This window comes from Arachis ipaensis, chromosome B10 (assembly GCF_059453495.1).
Source record: "Arachis ipaensis isolate K30076 ecotype BB chromosome B10, ASM5945349v1, whole genome shotgun sequence".
NCBI lineage: Eukaryota > Viridiplantae > Streptophyta > Magnoliopsida > Fabales > Fabaceae > Arachis > Arachis ipaensis.
The window spans coordinates 10806088-10816263 of NC_142435.1; positions in this window are offsets into that span (position 1 = coordinate 10806088).

Consider the following 10176-nt stretch of genomic DNA (forward strand, 5'->3'; position numbering starts at 1 on the left):
GCATATCTAGCTATCCTAAGCATGAACATAAACGAAGAAAAAATAAAAAAACTACGAATGGATAAAAGGGCTTGCGTGTTGCGGAATCTGGAAGGTGAAAGAAGGAGGTTAGGTAACAGAGGTGGCTAGGGTGGTAGCGGTGACGTCCAGCACGGCGGGTGGCGGCGGTGGGCACGGTGGTTGCTGCTGTTAGGGGGCAGGGGCTTTGGGAAGGGTAATGGGGGAAATAGGGTAGAGGGTTGGGGGTTGCGGGTGGTGGTGGGAGCGGCGGGTACGGATGGCGGCGGTGGGTGGTGGTTCGCGGAGGGGGGGCAGTGGCAGAGGAGGAGGGAGGAAGAAGAAAGAGGAAGAAAGAAGAGGGGGTTGGGTGCGGCTGGGGGCGGACGGCGGCGGTGGTTGGTCGGTGGTTTCCGGCAGTGGTTGGTGCAGCGGTGGTCGGGGCGGCGGCAATGGTGGCTGGGTGGTGGTTGATAGTAGAAGAAGAAGAGAGGGAGAAGAGGGTTGGGGGGGCTGCACGACTGATAGGGTTCGCGTGGCTGGAGGGGTTATATTTTCGAATCCACGCGATCGCGTGGGGGGACGCGGTCGCGTGGTGGGGGTGATAATGGGGTGACGCGATCGCGTGGGTCGCGCGATCGCATGAAAGGGGTGGAAGAGGGGATGACGCGATCGCGTGGGTCGCGCGATCGCGTCGCTGGAAATTGTGCTAAACGCACGACTCCAGCACCGTTTCAGCGCAACTCTCTGTCTCCTTCTGGGGTGATGTGCAATCCATGCGACGCGATCGCGTCGCTCACGCGGTCGCGTGGGATTGGTATTTGTGCAAGTGACGCGATCGCATGGGGCATGCGATCGCGTGAGCCAATTTGTGCAAAACGCACAAGGGCCGCACGATTCCAGCCTAACTTTCTGGACGTTGGATTTTTACGCCGATCTCCAGGGCACGCGGCTGCGTGGATGACGCGGTCGCGTGGATAGTGTATTCGCAGTATGACGCGATTGCATGGGGCATGCGGTCGCGTCGTGCATCCCCCTTTTTTTTATGCATGAAAAATGCAGAATGCAATGACTAATATGAGTGAGATGCAAAATTCCAGGTTCAATATAATAAAATAAAATAAAACTTGAAAACAAATAAAACCAAATAAAAACTAAAAGAAACGATCATACCATGGAATAACTGAAATACCTCAAATAATCATTAATTCAAATCATAACATGGAATAATTCATAAATTAAATTATAAAAGTAAATAATCAACTCAAGTGATGGAATAAATAAGTAAAAGTGAAAAGGGAAGCTTAAAACAAAGAAACATAAAACCTGGATCGAGAGTCACTCTTAAAAACTAAGAGAAGTCCTAAATCCTAATCCTAAGAGAGAGAGGAGAGAATCTCCCTCTCAAAACTGAATCTAAATCATGGAAAGTAATAAAAATGCGAGCTCCTCCTAGAATGGATGCATTCCCCCACTTTATAGCCTCCAATCTGTCCTTTCTGGGCCGAAAACTGGGTCAGAAACAGCCCAGAAATCGCCCCCTGCGTATTCTGGTACATTCAGGTCGCGGACAAGTGACGCGGAGGCGTCGTCCACGCGGCCGCGCGGATTGAAGTTCGCAGATGCGATGCGTCCGCGTGGATCACTCGTTCGCGTCGCCTAGCGTTAGAGAAACTATGGCATATTATATATCAAATCGAAGCCCCGGACGTTAGCTTTCCAACGCAACTGGAACCGTGTCGTTTGGACCTCTGTAGCTAAAGTTATAGCCGTTTGAGTGCGAAGAGGTCAGGCTGGACAGCTTAGCAGTTTCTCCAACTTCTTGTATTCCTTCCACTTTTGCATGCTTCCTTTCCATCCTCTGAGCCATTCCTACCCTGTAATCTCTGAAAACACTTAACACACATATCAAGGCATCTAATGGTAATAAGAGAGGATTAATAATAAGCAAATATAAGATCAAAGAAGCATGTTTTCAATCATAGCACAAAATCAGGAAGGAAATATAAAACCATGCAAATATTATGAATAAGTGGGTAAAGAGTTGATAAAATCCACTCAATTGAGCACAAGATAAACCATAAAATAGTGGTTTATCAACCTCCCCACACTTAAACATTAGCATGTCCTCATGCTAAGCTCAAGAGAAGATATAAAGATGAAGAGGAATAGTAGAATATATGAAATGCAACCTATCTATATGAATGCAACTACATGCAAAGAAATGTTTCTACCTACTTGGTTAAAAATAAATAAGTTCTCCAAGACAAAAATAAATCAGATTTCACTAATTCAAATCATACAATAAAAAGCAAGTAAACTTGTAAGAAGATAGCTCATGAAAGCAGGGAACATAGAATTAAGCACTGAACCCTCACTGGTAGTGTATATCACTCTAATCTCTCAAGTGTATAGGGTAATTCACTCTAGTCTTCTCTAATCATGCTTTCTAAAACTTTGTTCTTCATCTAACCAATCAACATATATTTAATGTACTAATGCAAACATCATGAGGTCTTTTCAAGGTTGTAATGGGGCTGAGGTAAAGGTAAGGATATATGTATGGCCAAGTGAGCTATAATATGAATCTTCAATTAACCTAAGCTCTCACCTAATATACATATACTCTATATAATTTTAAATTCATGCCTAGCTACCCATAATTCCCACTTTTGTATAATTCCCATACTCATGTACCAAATTTTTTTAAAATTTTTTTTATCACATGTGCATTGAACTTTTATTAAACTTAATATTGGGGTAATTTTGTCCCCTTATTTATTTATATTATATATATATATATATATATATTTTTTTTTTCTTTTTTCTCTTTTTTTTTTTGAATCATAAAAGCAAACATAACTTATCAATGCACATGGATTTTCTATTTTGGTTTTTCATGAGTAGGTTCCCAAATTTCCAATATTCAAATAAATTAGAAACATGATACATTCCCTTATTAATCCATGTTTCCACAGTTTTCCCACACTTAGTTGATGCACAATCTCTATCTTAAGCTAACCAAAGATTCAATTGGGATATTCAATTGTTTTTCTGCTTAAGGCTAGTGATGTGGTAAAATACAGAACAAATGGGGATAAAAAGGCTCAAAGTGGCTGACAATGGTGATTTAAAGGGTAGGCTTATTTGGGATAAGTGAGCTAAAATCAAACAATGGCCTCAATCATATGCAAGCATGTAAATACACTAAATATTGGACATATAGAATGGAACAAAGCAAAGGTTGCAATCATAGTGAAGTAAACACACAAGAATAAAATATTTATGGTTAAATAATGTAACCATATAAATAAGCTCAAAATCTCACAGGTTGTGTGTTCTTTGGCTCAAAAACCATGTTTCACATACAACTTCAAACAAGTTTTAACATAAATTTTTTTTTTCAATTTAAATTAGTGAAATTTTTCAAAGATAGGGTCTTAAAAGAATATTATTACTTTAACCAAGTAGTAACTAAATGCATAAAATCAAAAAAATATGCAAATGCAATAACTAATTTAACAAAGAAAATTTAAACATTGGTGTTGAAACAGAAAGGTACTAACCCATGGAGATCGGTATCGACCTCCCCACACTTAAAGATTGCACCGTCCTCGGTGCATGCTAAGATGCGCAAGTGGACGGGTGGCTTCAACTGATGCTTTTCTCTATAGATTGTGCAGATTGACTTGCCTGTCTCCCCATGTAAACGTCTTCCGGTTCTCTTCCGGGTGGCCATCCTGAAAGAAAAAGGGAAGAAGAGTAACCCAGAAATAAGGATAGGAAAATAAATACAGTATGGGTGGGTTAATGCCAAATAATAAGGGTCTCAATTACATGGTAGCTACAACATGCAAGTGAGAAAACAATAGAAGCCATGGCATGCCAGTGGTACAAAATGTACAACAATGGGGAAGGAGAGATAATATAAATTCATGTCAATGCAAAAGTAATACAGATATAAAAGATTGGCATTGATTTAAATAATATTACTCAATCAAAATTAAACAAGTCATGAAGCACCAAGATAATACCAGAAAAGATATAACCGTTGAATAAGAACTTTTAACACCAATGGAAAATAATAAATTTAGAAAAGAAAACAAAAATATGCACAAAATAAAGATGCAATGAATAAAATATGCAAATAAATTAAGTAAAATAAAATAAAAGATGAGAAGAATGAGAAGGGAAAGAAGGGGAGAAGAAGTAAGTAAGAAAGGAGGGAGGAAAAATTAGGATTGGGGGAGAAAAGATAAGAAAATTGGCACTAATCTGGATAGGTTGTGCGACGCTGGCGACGCGGTCGCGTGGTGCACGATAAGGTTGGGTGACGCGGACGCGTGGGGCACGCGATCGCGTGACTCGATTTGTGCTAGTGGCGCGAGTGCAGCCTCGCGGTCGCACAACTCTCTGTTTAAAACTTAGTATTGCCAAAATCCAGGGTGACGCGGTCGCGTGGTAGGGCTTGGGCTTCCAGCACGAGTCCAGCCCAATTTCAGCTCAACTTTCGGCCATACACCTTGTTATGTCGAAATCCAGGGCACGCGGTCGCGTGGGTCACGCGGTCACGTGGGAGGCCAGTATTCCCACTCGACGCGGACGCGTCAGCGACGCGGTCGCGTGGGACGATTTGTGCCACGGGCACGCCTCCAGCCACGCTCCAGCGTGACTCTCTGTTCGTTTTTATTTTCTCCCCTCTCCTTGCGACGCGGACGCGTCGCTGATGCAGTCGCATCGCGTGGCTTTTTTTTTTTTTGAGAATGCAGAATGTAGTATGCAGAATACAATGCTTAATGTGAATGCTATGCATGATTCCAGGTTCAATAAAGTAAAATAAAAAGAAAATAAAAATGAAAGCAATTAACAAGAAATAAATTAAAAAAGAAGCGACCGTACCATGGTGGGTTGTCTCCCACCTAGCACTTTTAGTTTAAGTCCTTAAGTTGGACATTGTAGGAGCTTCCTGCTATGGCGGCTTATGTTTAAATTCGTCCAAAAATCTCCACCAATGTTTGGAATGCCAATAGCCTCCGGGGTCCCAAACTAGGCATATGAAGCTTCTGATCAGCTTCAAGCAGATTTTCAGGCTCCCGGGATGACGAATGTCAGAATAGAATCCATGATCCCGATCTTTGTTTTTAAATCCGCCTCTGTCTTGATCTATATGTTTCCATCCGGGCGGTTTAAAAAGTAGAATCTCACCATGGTGACCAAACGTTCTCCGTGATCCATGCAATTGAGCATGATACCAATCCATGTACTTCGAGGTGAAGCGTGGAACCTTATTGAACCTTGTGCACCAACTCTGAGTACGAGCCATTTCCCTCTTACTCTTAAAGCCGCAGAGAGCTCTAAGCTGGCCATCTGTTTCAAGTAAACCATATTCAAGTGAATAAGTAAAGTTAAAGGTTAAGGATTGTACCCACTTGAAGCTTGTATTAGGTGGTAATGGCCTTGGGATAGGTGTTTCTGGTGGTTCTGTAAGTTCTACTCCCTTGTGCTCTTCTGTGAATTCCTCCACTTCCTTGCAAGGTTCTACAATTGTATCAGTGTCCTGATCAAAGTCTTCTATGTCTTCCTCATCACTTGAGTCATAGATTGGAGGTTGAGAGAAATCTACCTCCGCATCGTTTTCATATTCACTTGGGGAAGATTCTTCGATCTCAGAGAATTCACTTGCGGATGCAAGTTCATTACTAAGAGAGCTAAACTTGTGACTATCACTATCAAGGGAATTTGTGTCTTGGGTTATTCCGTCTGATTCTTCATAAATGACTTGCCTTGGGGGTTGTGTACTATCCTCCTTAGCATCAAATGTAACATCCTTGACGGAGTTCTCCTCAGTTCTGGATTCCCATGGAGGTTCAGCATCTCCTAGATCTTCAACCAACTCATCTTCTTGTACAATGACAGCTTCTTCTACTTGTTCTAGTACAAATTCATGCTCTGTCTTGTCCACTGGAGCTTCTGGTATCTCCTTCATGCTACGCTCTTCATTAGACTGTCCACATGGGGCTGTGGCTGACCCTTGTATAATTGAGTGTCTAGAAGCCCATTGAATTACTGCTTGCTCCAGTTGTCGAATGGTTGTTTGAAGTTTATTTACTGTTTCCTTTAGGCGAACCTCTGCTTCTCGGGTTGCCGGATTTGGACAGGACACATATAGAAGTGGTGGTGGTTGGGAGTGATTGGATTGGAATCTGGGTAAGAAAGGATCATATGGTGGCGAATGGTGAAGAGAAGCTTGTGAGTGTGGTGGTTTGAGGTTATGTTGAAAGGATAGTCTATAGGCACGGGGTGGGGCTTGTTGGTAGTTACAAGGTTGTCCACCATATCTTTCAACTGGGTATGCATTGTAGAATGGTCTTTGTCCAGGATATCTCGGAGGGTGTTACTGCCTAAAGGGTTGATTAGATCCTCTTGGCTCCATCCATCATTGATTGGTCTGACCTTGATGCACATTCTTGCTGTAACTTCTATTTCCTTCAACAAAGTTAGAACCAAACTCAAAGCGAGAGGGGTGAGAGTTCATGGTAGCAAATAAAGATAAAAAGGAAGAACAAAAATAAATAAACAAGCAAAAGAAAAATATTTACAATAACCAATAATAAGGCACACGTTAGCAGTTCCCCGGCAACAGCGCCATTTTGACGTTGGGATTTTTGCCAGTAAAGAAGTTCATAAAAACAGTCGCGTTGTAGATATAGTCTCTAAACCGACAGAAATCCCTTCGTACAAACGTTTTGGTTGTCACAAGTAACAAACCCCTTAAAAATTGTTAACCGAGTATTCAAACCTCGGGTCGTCTTCTCAAGGAACTGCAAGGAAGTATGTTCTTATTATTGGCTATAAAGGTTGTAATCGGGGTTTAAGAGGTGAGAAGCAAGTGATTTAAATGATAAGTAAAATAAATGGTAATTAAAATAAATAAATATTGTAAAGCAAACTTTTGGCAAGGTAAAAGAAATTGGAAGTCCAACTTAGTTATCTCTCTCAACAATAATGAAAGTTGAATCTAGATTCCACTTAGTTAACCTTTACTAAAGCAAAGGAAAGTCAAGGGACTAATTAGTTTGACCTTCGAATCCTGTTTAATTCCTAAGAAAAAGTTGGGATTATTGAAGTTCGGTTCAATTAGCAAGATAGCGATTATCAGCTATGTTGAGTTTGATAATGTTGAGTTACTGATTTCTTAACCAAGACCAAAAGGGGAAAAAGTAAAATTGCTGGAATAAAAATGTCCGTAGATGGGAAGCAATAATAACTTAAATTAAAGAGAAAGCAATCAATAACTGAAATACCTCAAAAAATCATTAATTCAAATCATAACATGGAATAATTCATAAATTAAATTATAAAAGTAAATAATCAACTCAAGTGCTGGAATAAATAAGTAAAAGTGAAAAGGGAAGCTTAAAACAAAGAAACATAAAACCTGGATCGAGAATCACTCTTAAAAACTAAGAGAAGTCCTAAATCCTAATCCTAAGAGAGAGAGGAGAGAATCTCCCTCTCAAAACTGAATCTAAATCATGGAAAGTAATAAAAAATGCGAGCTCCTTTTGAATGGATGCATTCCCCCACTTTATAGCCTCTAGTCTATGTGTTCTGCACTTGGATTTGGGCCAAAGAGGCTTCAGAATCCGCTTTGAGCGTATTCTGTAAATTCTGATACATGGCCTCTGTCACGCGTCCGCGTGGGTCACGCGGTCGTGTCATCTGGAGTTTTCCTTGCCACGCGGTCGCGTCAGTCACGCGTCCGCGTCATATGCGTTCTACTTAAGGCGCGCGGTCACATCAGTCATGCGGCCGCGTCGCTGCTTCTTCGCTTCTGGCACGCGATCGCGTCGTCCATGCGATCGCGTGGATACCAATTTCTTCAAAACTCCGTTTCACACTTTTCTTCCATTTTTGTATGTTTCCTTTTCCATCCTTTAAGTCATTCTGCCTTAGAAAATCTGAAACTACTCAACACACTAATCACGGCATCGAATGGAAATAAAGGCAATTAAAATAATTGATTTTGAAGCTTAGAAAACATGTTTTTCACATACATCACATAATAAGGAAGGAAAAGTAAAACCATGCAATTAATATGAATAAGTGGGTGAAGGATTGAATAAATCACTCAAATTAAGCACAAAATAACTCACGAAATATGGGTTTATCAGGGTGATCGGGCACGTATAAATTTCCGAGAAGGATATCCCCCAATGAGCAAGATTTATATATGAGAAAACGCTATGCATAGTGATGAGCGAATATTTTGTACGCTTTTTGCCATCATTTTCATATAGTTTTTAGCATGTTTTGTTTAAGTTTTATTAAGTTTTCATAGGTTTTAGTGTAAAATTCATATTTTTTATTCTACTTTGAGTTTGTGTATTTTTATGCAATTTCAGGTATTTTCTGGCTGAAATTGAGGAGCTAGAGCAAAGGTCTGATTCAGAGACAGAGAAAGCACTGCAGATGCTGTCTGGATCTGACCTCCTTGCACTCAAAAGAGCTTTTCTAGAGTTATAGACATCCAAATGGAGCGTTCTCAATGGATATGGAAATCTAACATCTAGGGATTTCCATTAATATATAATAGTTCATACTTTGCTTCAGAATTGAAGGCCCAAAACTAGCGTTCAACATCAGCTTCTTGCCCTGTTCTGGCGTCCAACGCCCAAGGGAGAAGAGACCAGCGTCCAACACCCAAAAAGAACCCCCTAGCCAGCGTTCAATACCCTAGAGGCCTCCTAGCACGTGGATCTCAATCAAGCTCAGCACAAACACTCACCAAGTGGGCCCCAGAAGTGGATTTTAGCACTAAAAGACTGTTTTACCCTACTTATGTAATTCTGAGTCATTAGTCTAGTATTTATTTGAGAACTTTTACACTTTTTTTCAGGACCTTTTGACACTTTACACATTTATTATTGTATTCTCTATCAGTATGAGTTTCTAAACCTCCTAGGTTAAGGGGAAGAGCCCTGCTGAGTTTTATGGATTAATAAAAGTATTAATGTTCTATTTCAATCCGTGTTTGATTCTCTATTCTAAGATGTATCTTCGTTCTTCATCAATATGAATGTGTTGAACTGGCATAAGGTTATCATATTCTACATGGATTCAGAGTGAGTCTTTCATCGGACAATGATGAACCACCACCTTGATTATACATCTCTTAGACGGCTAATCCACGATTTCATTGGGGACTTCTCGAGACACCAGTTCAGCCGAAGTATGGGGAGATTAGAGTCTTTGTGGTAGAGGCTAGAACCAAAGGCGCAGCATCCTCTGATCCGGAAGATTCGACCTTGTCTATGGTGTTTTGAGTAGGATCACCAAGGAGAATAAACTCCAGGAGCTTCACCTTCAATCAGAATGGATCCACACTAACCCTGGGGTTCAGATCTGGAGGAGAATTGGCGACCTCTCAACCGGCGTCAATCACATACAACCTGCCATAGAAAAAATCATTCACAATTGAAGAAGACAGTAAGACCGGAATTAATCCAGAAGAACAAAGCATCTCCAAGCCTTAACCATCTTCTTATCACTGACTATAATCAAACCTAGTAATTCCATCTTATTCCAATTTTATGCATTTAAACAAATCCAACAACTCTTCTATCCGCCTGACTATGATCTGCAAGATAACCATAGCTTGCTTCAAATCATAATCCTCGTGGAATCGACCATGACTTACTCAGGTATTACTTGGACGACCCAGTGCACTTGCTGGTTTAGTGTACAAAGTATGGGGATTCGTGCACACCACGTAGACTCTTGGGGATGCGCATCGAAGAACAGTCCAAGATTTAGCAGCCGGACTTGTTAGGTTGGCCTGATAACCAACAGATGAGACTCATTAGCCATAGGACAGGCATGCATCATATGTATATTGTTTGATTTGCTTGCTTGTGCATTAATTGGGAATGCCTAAGTGAACTTACTATGTTTAATTGTTATATTTGCTATCTGCAGTACTTGTATTCTACTTGTGTTTGCCATTATTTGTTTGTTTGTCTGTGTGGTTTCACCGACGTTGGAGGAGTGGAGGAAAAGCAGAAGAGTTGAAGGTTTTAGTATGGTTTTGGTTAGGTTTAGAAATCCTTAGAGGACCACCCTGATTTATGGTTTCTGCTTTAGTTCTTTAAGTTTTATAATCTGAGTGTCGGTATTCTA